The following is a 10,430-nucleotide window of genomic DNA, read 5'->3' as shown; positions in this document are numbered from 1 at the left end:
AAAATTAAGATCTGTTTCTGTGAAGCTGAAACAGCAAACTTGTTTGTCTTTCCTTCTTCCCCTCCCAACCATGTTGTTGTTTCAAACATTTACAGAGACCTTTATACTGTTTAAATAAGAGGGGGGGACAGGGATTGTTTTCACTTTTTTGCCAGCTGCTCCAAGTCAGCAGCACTTCACACACAACTTCTGGTAAATCAGGTGCTGTGGTTTGAGACAGTACCACCCACGCTGTCCTGGTTACCCTTGCCTTAGTTTGCCTGTCCCACACCTGGTCTGGCAGAAAGAACCCCCACGACCCCCTTAAGCCTGAGTCATGCCCCCACCAGCTACCGGGGAAAGGGGGTACCCTGAGACTGGCGAGCTGCAGCAGGTCCCTCTCCTCTGCAGGCTCTGCTGTGTGCCTGTGCCGGAGGAGTGCCAGCAAGGACAGCCCCTGGGTTGCTAGATAAAGGGGTGCATGTCCAGCTCCCACCACACAGGCCCCCCCCCCAGCAACACTCCCCAAGCTCACACACTAGTGCTGGTGCACCCATATGTGCTGGGCAGCTGTGGTGGGGCTTTCTCCCTCTGATGTGGCAAGGAGAGGTGGAGGAGGATGCCGCCGCGGCTGAGTTCTCCCATCCCCAAGCACAAGTGCTACGGAAGATCAGCCATCTCCTGCGGTGCGTGTTCTCCCGCCCACCTCCTTCAGCAGCAAGGCTGCTCGAGATGACAGCTGAGGGGAGAAAGGAGAGCACTTGAAATGTGCAGGGGGAGAGACGGCTGAAGACAGACCGACCTTTATGCAACAGCAGAAACATTAGGTCAACAGCAAAGCAGCAGTACATGTGTTGGTAGTTAAATCAGAAAGAAAGGCACGTGAGTCTCTCCCTCGTGGGCAGGTCTCCAAGAATTCGGGGGTTGTCTTGGGCTGATTGAGTTTTATTTGCAACCTGGCAGAGGCTGGGGGGAAAGGGAGTGAGGAAGGCTGTTGAGGAGATCTGGAGGCTTTTTGCAGGATGTTTGGACTGAGTGAAAGGACAGAGAAATGTGTACAAGACATGCTGTGGAAGCAGGATGTGGGATAGAGAAAATGTTTATACAGTCAACCGTGGGCTAATTCATGGGAGGCTTTGGAGACCATAAAAGCCATCTGCAAATGGATAGATCACGTTCTGTAGGAAACCAGTGGTTTAAAACAATGCTACCCTCACTCTTTGATCTCTTCTGAAGAGATCAGACTTGGGAGCCTGAAGAGAAGGGAAGGATAAACAGATCCATAAGTTCTGCCCACATAGGCAGGGTGGGTAGGAAGGATCATTCATGGGCCATCAAACAAAACTAAAAGGAGCCAGACACAGAACAAATGAAAGGAAGCTGGTCCTTCTCACAGCACAGGCTGACCTGTGCAAGTCCTCCCCACAGCAGGGAGCGGCTGTTACAGGTTCACGGGGGGGACTGGGCAAGTTAATGGAAAAGAAAGTTATTGAAGTTATTATTTTCTGCATTCCACAGAAAATGGAGACAGTGGAGGCACTGAACTGAGATCTGGCTCTCAGAGTTCTCAGCCCTCAAATGGTTGGTGGCTGGGAAGGTACTGGGAGATGTACTATGCATAATCTCCCTGCTCTTGCACTTCCATAGGGAATCATTTTGGACCTCTCTTGGAAAAATTATGTTAGTCTGGATGGCCCTTGGTCTGATGCCCTGCAGCAAGGCTCCTTCAAGGAGACATCACCCAGAGGCTGCCCTCAGCAGATCTTCTTGCAGACAGCAGGAGTAACTGCAGGCCTTTACCCAACTGCCCTCTGTAATCTAGTGAAAGCTCAGTTTACCACTATGGACTTGGTCAAACTAGGCCTTTGGCCTGCTTTCCCTGCATAAGGGCAAGAAAAATGACCTAATGGGTCCTGAAATAATGTGCCCTTTAATCATTTAAAGATGTTCTTTTCCACAAAGCAAAGAAAGCAGCAGAGATGCTATTCTCAAAAGTACCTCAAAACAATTCTCTCCTTCCTCAGGTATAAACAATGGGAAGCAAGAGGTAAACCAGAGATACAGCATTTGCAATTCTCCATTTTCAGTCCTCAGTAGGAAGAAATGCTGGTGATTTGTATTGTGCTTTGACACAACCGCTTGACCTCAGTGCAGCTTATGCTAATTACTTGCAAGAATATGCTTGTTGGCTCCGTGCGTGCCTAGCATACTTCTTGTATCTAAGCATGATAGATTAAATATTGCTTATATGACAGTGCAGACTGGGTGACTGAATCAACGGCTGGTTGGCCGAGCAATCCAAGCAAACAGAAAAACTGTTTGCAATAAAAGAGTACCTGAGAAGTTACTCATTAATATTGCCTAGATATTTTTATACCAAGTCACTCCTTTTCTGCTTACCATTCTTTTAATCTCTCAGGCTGACACAGAAAATGGAGAGGATCCATCTCTTTGCTCAAAGCAAGGTCAACTCTCCTCTCCTGGTAACTGCTTATCTAGCTGGGCCTTAAAGACCTTCAGTGGTGGAAATCTTATGCCTGGTTTCACAAGCTTTACAGTGTTATGTTTTTCCTACTATCTTTGAGTGCATTTGTGTAGCTGTACACATCTTCCATCTCTGGGTGTGCTCTGAGGATATATATTTTAATTAAACATATTCATCCATGAAGAAGCTGGATTCCTACTGCTGTTGTTCAACAAGTGCATATGTCTGGCCCCAGGGTTTATCTGTGCACACACCGCAACCGGAACAATTCGTTGTGTGCTCTCTGTTCTGATCAGCTCCTCTGAGGAACGAAGCTGTGAACACAATCTGGCTAGCTCTGACAAGATGGTCACTTTGCCTGGCTGGGACATCAGACCTGAGGCGATCAAGTCAGCGGATCAGCTTGTCTCTGTTCCCCTGACATCATCTTCTCAAGCTCCATTCCCTGTTGCACTTGAGGATGGTGCCATAAGACAGGTTTTGTTGCATTGTGCCCAAAACTCAGTTAAGGAAATAGGGAAGAAGTGGGAGGAACAGCTGAGTGGCTGAAGTTGCCATTTCTTCTGCTGTTCAGCACCATCAGGAGGAGAAAGGGGAACCTTTTCTGTTCTCCACCTGCAGGAATCCATATCATAGCCCTGCCTGCAGATACCACCATGCTCCCAGAAAAGCTATCCCTTCATTGCACAGATATTCTGTAAAGATAAAGCTCTTGTTATTCAGTGTACAATGTTCGTCCTTTAGATATGGCCCAGTTACAGCAGAGCATTTCTAAGCCTGCTAAAATTTCACGTAAGCACGCAGGACCTGCTGAGAAGGAATGGGTTTAAGTGTGTATTTAACATTAAATGGAGGCTTAAGAGCTTGCCACTGGGAGAAGGGAAGTTTTGTTTGCAGCATGCCTTGTCCTGTGTGGGAAGATGCTGCTTGTCTGCTACTGAGCTCCAAAGAGCCTTTCTTTTACTTCTTGGGACTGATTTTAGCAGCAGACACCAGGATCTGGGACCTCATGGCAGGCTTTTTTTTTTTTTTTTTAACACTACAGATCTTTTCTCTCCCAAGTCTGGCACCTGAAATACCAGCAAGCAATCTCCAGCCGTACCCCAAGGGACTGTTCTTTGTGCACTGCTGTGCACACAGCATATGTAAGAGAGGCAAGCATCAATCTAGCTGCCCCCTGCACCTCGACGTCTCCCCGTGCTTTGTACGCTCAAGCCATGCAGGAGGCTGGTGCCTGCCAGACGCAATTAGCCATGGGGGACTAACTTTTTAATGTATTCAAATACCCTGTTGCTTCCCCTGGCCATATGTGGAAGATGATCACCACAGCAGGGCATCTCTGAATAAACAGATGCTTTTGTTTCTCCAGGCTTTGCAGAACCCTGTCTGGAAGGTGGGACCAGCAGAGGCAGGGGGGGAAATCAAGAGGAAATCAAATTGCTGTCAGTAAGCATGGAGAGTTTCTCCTTGGAGGGACTTACAGGCAGCCAAGAGGGGAAATGGGTGGGAAATTGGGAGGACCTTGTCCTTCAATTTAAGCGTGGGATCAAAGCCCATCTGAAGTTGAAGAGGTTCTGTCATTGATTTCTGTTTGTGTTTCTGCCTTTCCCTTCTCTGTCACATATTATGCCCATTCTCCTGTTACCTGCTCTAGGGATAACCAAATACCCTACACCACAGCTGCACTTCCTTGTAGAGGGGAATGCTGTGACTTTGCAGGACAGATACTGAAGTGCCTTGAGAAAGCAGAAAGACAGGGGCTTAATGTAGCATACGATTTGCTGGAGCAAGCAATCCCCTCCAGATCCTCTGCTGGGAAGTTGAGAGCAGCCCCAAAATGTTCACATGCAGATCTCCACAGTCTTTTAATAGCTTTCCTTACTTGCTTAACCTTTCAAAGACTGGAGCAAGAAAATACCGTAACTAATGGAGATTGGCCACAGGAAATCTATCAAAATTATGTCCAAATTGCCTTTGGGAGCAGCACTGCGACTGCCTGAGAAGGAGAATTTGTTCAGCCAGAACCGTTAAGGCCAGACTAAGTTCCTTCGCATCCCTAGGAAGGTTCAGAGACTCCAGAAGAGCCACCATGTTCTGCTGACCTCTGGGAGGCTTTGCCTTGTACTGCAGCTCTCGGGTGAAGTTTGCGCGCCGAAGATGTGTGTGACATGGACGCCCTCTAAAGGGAAGAGCTGAGATTAAGTCCCACACAGGAGAAATTGCAGAGATTTAAGAGAACGTGGGCATGGGCGAGGCAATGACCGTACCTCTTCATCCAGAGTCTTTGTTCTGCCTCTAAAATATGCTTAGAAACATTATCTGTGCATGGCAGCCACGAATAATGACAGCCAACCTATTGCACACTAAGTTCATGCCATTCTGAGCTTTACATTGTTGAGTCAGTTCTTTACTTGGTAGGCTGGCAGAGTTTACCCATTTGTAGGCACAAGCAGTTAGTTAGTCTATGGTCCGAGCAGCTTCCACCCAAAAATCAAGTGTATGTCTTCCCTCCTTCCAGGATCCAAATTCTGCACAAGGGAGGATTTTAGTTGTTTTATTTTACTTTTAAAAAAAAAAAAAACACAAAAAAACCCCACAACCCTTAGGTCCCCATGGGACTTAAAGGGCTAATTCTAGTTGCAGGGTTTGATGTATTTGCTTATTTGGAAAGCTAAAAGTAGTCAGGCAGATTGCCAGTAACATCTTCGCAGAGCAAAGGCCCTGCAATAAAGGCTGCGTTAATTACTGCTGTTCTGTAACATCGTCCACCTTTCCACTCATGCACCAGGCTCCTGTGGTGCAGGAAGGCCTGAAGCTCTCATCTCCTCATGCCAGAGCACAGAACTCGTGGCAGGCTGCTGCCTCCCGGCACACAGGGCAGCCTGTTAGACTTTCTGCAGCTAGCAGAGGGCACAGAGGGCTGGGGAACACCTCACAGTCAGCCACTTACGTTGGAAGCAGCTTATTTTTAACAGCATGTTGGCATGTCTTTACAGCCTTCTTGCACCACTGTTAAAAAAAAAGTGCCCCTCAGTCTGTTGACTTTTAAGAAACAACATGGGCTATTCTGGAAAGCAAAGGACTCACGAGTTGGGTTAAATCTATGCTCTAGGAAAAAAAAAAAAAGATCAGGTTCTAAAATAGAAACAAGGCCAGGAAGATTCAGGCACTAAAAATAAACATGAAGTCACGCTGCCTTTCCCTGGGAACTTGACTGTCTCGCCTGGAGAGGGGCCGGCCGGTGTGGGCAGCAGCACGGAGCCATCTCCCAGCCATCGCAGGCAATCTAGGAGCAGAGACACCGAGCAGAGCCAGCTCATGGGACTAGGCTCTTTAGGATAACACAAGGTTTTCACAGCCTGGGCAGTCCAGACAGCCAGGTCAGGCAACAAATAAGCTGGCCATGCCGTACTGATGTCTGCAAGACCCTTCCTCAAAGTCAATGACCTATCACCCTACCCCTGTGCAGTCAGTTGTGACAGGCATCAAAACCACAGGTTCTTGCCTAGTTCAAAACCACAGAACATGTTGTTCAGTCCAGAAACTGGCATCTTGGTTCTTGCTTGTGGTTTCCTCTGTACCAAGAAATGTTTAAGGCAAATGTTTGTGCATGCGTCTGCCACACCAGTCCATAGCTTAAACACTGGTTGGTACCATTTCCTGAAGTCCTCATAGTCCTTGTCTACGGGGGTGATATGCACAGAACAGTTAGAAGGAAGTATGAAAGAAATAGAAGTGACCATACATGTAATCATGCATTTCATGGTAGCTATGCTGATTAATAACATATTTAACCATAACATATTTCAATCTAACTGATTTTACAAAATCAAAATGCGTCCTAGGCCGAGTTTGAGGACTTGCTTACGGCCCTGGGGGAGCAGAAGGAGTTGATTGTCTACCATGACAATCGCAAGGCAAGCATATATTAAAAGAGTAATTACAGCAATAGCTAACAGAATAAGTACCCCAATATAAAGAAACAGAATTGTATACATTTTATCTTCTCCTCTTGCGAATCTTCTGGAGGTATCAGCTCACAGATTGTGTCTTTGTCATGACAGAAGAGTACCTTCTCTGCATTATTCCCAGGGTTCCGGTCACGGTTGTTGATTGCAGCCCTGGTCTGCCAGAGTTGGGGTCTGCGTATGCAGCAAGAAAATTGATTTCCACGCCCCCAGCCCAGAGCACATGTGTGGTTTGGGCCTGGGTACTTTCATCACAGATTTTTTCTGCCTTATGGTTCTGTTGTTTCAATTCCAATCCAAATTACCAATGATTTTTGACATCTCTACCTCTCCCACCCCATGGGTAGGGGAGCAGCTGTCTCCTCTTACACTGAAATTAAAGAGATCATGATTGAGTTTTGTTTGGTCTGTGACAATTATGATAGCCATGGGTTGAGTCTGGCCAGCACCAAGATGGCATCAGAATCTCCATTTAATTTTAACACAACAAATTACTCAGATACTACATAGAAATGATTGTTGGGTCTGTACACATTTACCAGAGCACTCTTTAGGAACACCGAAGTACATGGGGATTCCAATCCCTGACAATACCCTCTTACACAATAATATCACCATTACTAGAGGCCACAGCTATGGACAGATGACAATGAGCACAGTCTTTCAGTGAGGCAGTGCTAACATGACTAATCAACAAGAAATCCAAATAGAAGAACCACAAGTATCCTGTAACTATAACTGTATACAGCAATGTCATCTAAATGATGCAACTCCACACTGTAAAAACAGCAATACTATAGATGCAGGACTAACCAAGGGGTGTAACTGTTACATGGGATATGTAGATGGCCAATTTGATCTAGCCCTCTTAGATTTAAATAAAACAAAACCAAACCTTCAGTTGGGTGGCCTGTACCCCAAACAGAAGGAAGAGGATGGTATTGGCTATGTGGTAACCAAGGTCAGAAAATATCACCCCTAGGGTGGAAAGGGGTGTGCACCTTAGGAGCACTAGCCCCAAATATAACAGTAGTTAATAAGCTGCATGAACAGAGTGGATGGGTGAAGACAAACCAGAAGGACTCACAGTGCTATAGCAGATCATCCTTATGCATTCCACAGTTTCATTAGATGGTTTCTCCCTTGGCACGGAGTAACTGAATTGGAAAAGACAATCATAAATATATCCGCTGTAATTGAGAACATAGAAAACAGAACTATGGACAAGCATTACAAATTGAAGTGTCCCGTTTATCTCAGATAGTATTACAAAACCAAATGGCCCTTGACTTCCAATTGGCTTTACTAGGTGGTGTCTGCACTGTGATTAACACAAGCTGTTGTGTATATGTAGATCAGAATGGCAGAATTTCCACAAATTGGGCAGAAATTTGGGAACAGACAAAGGTCCTGCATCAGGTCACCAAGGACAACACATCCTGGAGCTCTGAGGAATTGTGGCACAAACTTACCTCTTGGCTACCAAACTGGCCATGGCTGAAAAATCTGTTTGCAATGATAATCAGTATCTGTGTTCTATCATGATTCAGTGTTGTAGCTGTTGCTCACAATTATGCTTTAGGATCAGATATGGGAAATTGATGTAGAATGAGACTTACATTATCCTGTAAGTCTCAAAGGGAGGAGTTGATGCCTGCAAGCAGTTGGTGCCAGCAAGTTGAGGCCTGTAATAATTAGTGATAAGAAAAGAACTCCATTATACCTTAAATATTCAGAAATTATTTTACCAAACAATGTTTAACTTTGTATTTAACAAGTCCTGAGTGATTAAAATGTAAGGAGAAAATATCCTAACCCTGAGAATAGATACATCCTGGCAGAAATGCTCAAACAAGGCAGGTAAGAAAGAACAGCTTGGCTGGACAACGGAGTTGGGAAACATACAAGGAGAAGAAATTGTCCTCAAAAGACTCGTGACCATAAAAGGGAAAAAGGAGTAGGGGGCTAACGCCCCAAACGACCACCAATGACCATCCGAGACCCCTGTGCATGCACAGTGTAGTTTTGCAACACCAGAATTATGTAAATGTAATAGATAGGCAGAAAGGTGGAGAATTCTTGGAAAAAATGTATGAATATTCATGTATTTAAGGTATATAAAGGAAGAACTTTTGTTTCAGCGCGTTCATGTTAGGTAGTATGATCCCCCGTGCATCCAGGACTGCAATAAAGAATGCCTGCTTTCTGTAACTCCAAAACAAGTTCCTCTGACAGGCTTTTAGGGTAACAGTACAATGCCAGTGTACGAAGCTTACTCTTGCTATCACTGTGGGGAACTGGGCAACATTCCACAGGCACATCTTCGATTCCAACGCCCCGAGAGCCTGCAAATCCCCCACTTTGACACGCAGACATCTCAGTTAAATACAGGGCTTTCATCTGTACTCAGTACGTCTCCGCTTTCAGACTCAAGTTTGTCTGGTTTCTGTTTCCAGTCACTGGAGCTTTCCATCACAAGGGTGGATAAAGCTTAGGAGAGAGAAAGTGGGTATTAGATATTCTTATTTTTCCTCCCCTTGGTTCTGTTTACACTTCGTTATTATTTATAAGCTAAAGAGGACCCTATAGATTTCATGGCAGGTTTTAACAGCGAAGGCCAATCATAGTACACACTGGAAGCATCACATATTCAAAGCATGGCACGTAAATTCACTAATCTCTGACTAATCCCCAAACTCCAGCTAATTAGCCTTTTTGAAGTGTGTCCCCTTCCTACATGAGCTAAAGCTTGTTTAGCCTTTTGAAGCATTTAGCGTGCTAAATACAATCACGTGTGTCTCCCCAGTAAACAGGGCACATGAAGAACAAATTAGCAAGCACCGTGACAATGCAAAAGCTCTGCGTATGGAGCCGAGGCCCAGCTCTGAGCACACGTGCCTGTATCACCGAGGCTGACCCCCTCCAACTCCATGCTTCCATGCATCAGCTGCTGAGCCCTTGGCCAAGGTTACAGCTGTAGAAGTGGCCTCTGGAGATGTCAACCCTCATCCTCGTGCTGAATTACACATGCTTTGGTCTTTGCCTTTCTCTGATTTCCCCACCCTGGCAGGCAGAGGATGGAATGTGGGCCCCAGCCCTGCTCACAGCTCCTGTCCCCCAGAGTCATCTAGTCCAACCGTTAACCCAGCACTGACAGTTCCCAACTACACCAGATCCCTCAGTGCTATGTCGACCCTATTCTTGAACACCTCCAGGGATGGGGACTCCACCACCTCCCTGGGCAGCCCATTCCAACACCTAACAATCTGTTCTGTAAAGAAATGCTTCCTAACATCTAGTCTAAACCTTCCCTGGGACAACCTGAGGACATTCCCTCTTGTCCTATTGCTTATTACTTGCTTAAAGAGGCTCATCCCCAACTCTCTGCATCCTCCTGTCAGGGAGCTGTGGAGGGTGATGAGGTCTCCCCTCAGCCTCCTCTTCTCCAGACTCAACAATCCCAGTTCCCTCAGCTGCTCCTCACTTGTGCTTCAGACCCTGCACCAGCTCTGTAGCCTTTCTCTGGACACACTCAAGTCACTGAATGGCCTTTTTGGAGCAAGGGGCCCAAAACTGAATACAGGAATCAAGGTGCGGCCTCACCAGCGCCAAGCACAGGGGTATCTTCCCTGTCCCTGCTGGCCACGCTGTTTCTGACACAAGCCAGGATGTCATTGGCCTTCTTGGCCCCCTGGGCACACTGCTGGCTCCTGTCCAGCCGGCTGTCAATCACCCCCCAGGTCCCTCTCTGACTGGCAGCTCTCCAGCCACTCCTCCCCAAGCCTATAGCCCTGCTGGGGGCTGTTGTGGCCCAAGCGCAGCCCCCGGCACTTGGCCTTAGTGAAGCTCGTGCAGTGGGGCTCAGCCCATGGCTCCAGCCTGGCCAGATTTCCCTGCAGAACCTCCTGTCCTCGAGCAGATCAACACTCCCACCCAGCTGGGTGTCATCCGCTCGGATGACATCTATCGCGGCCCAAGGGCCAGCCCCGAGGTAGCGG

This window comes from Athene cunicularia (genome assembly GCF_003259725.1).
Source record: "Athene cunicularia isolate RWA chromosome 18 unlocalized genomic scaffold, athCun1 chr18_part1, whole genome shotgun sequence".
Lineage (NCBI taxonomy): Eukaryota > Metazoa > Chordata > Aves > Strigiformes > Strigidae > Athene > Athene cunicularia.
The sequence above is the reverse complement of the archived record's forward strand: the minus strand, read 5'-3'. Positions refer to the sequence as shown.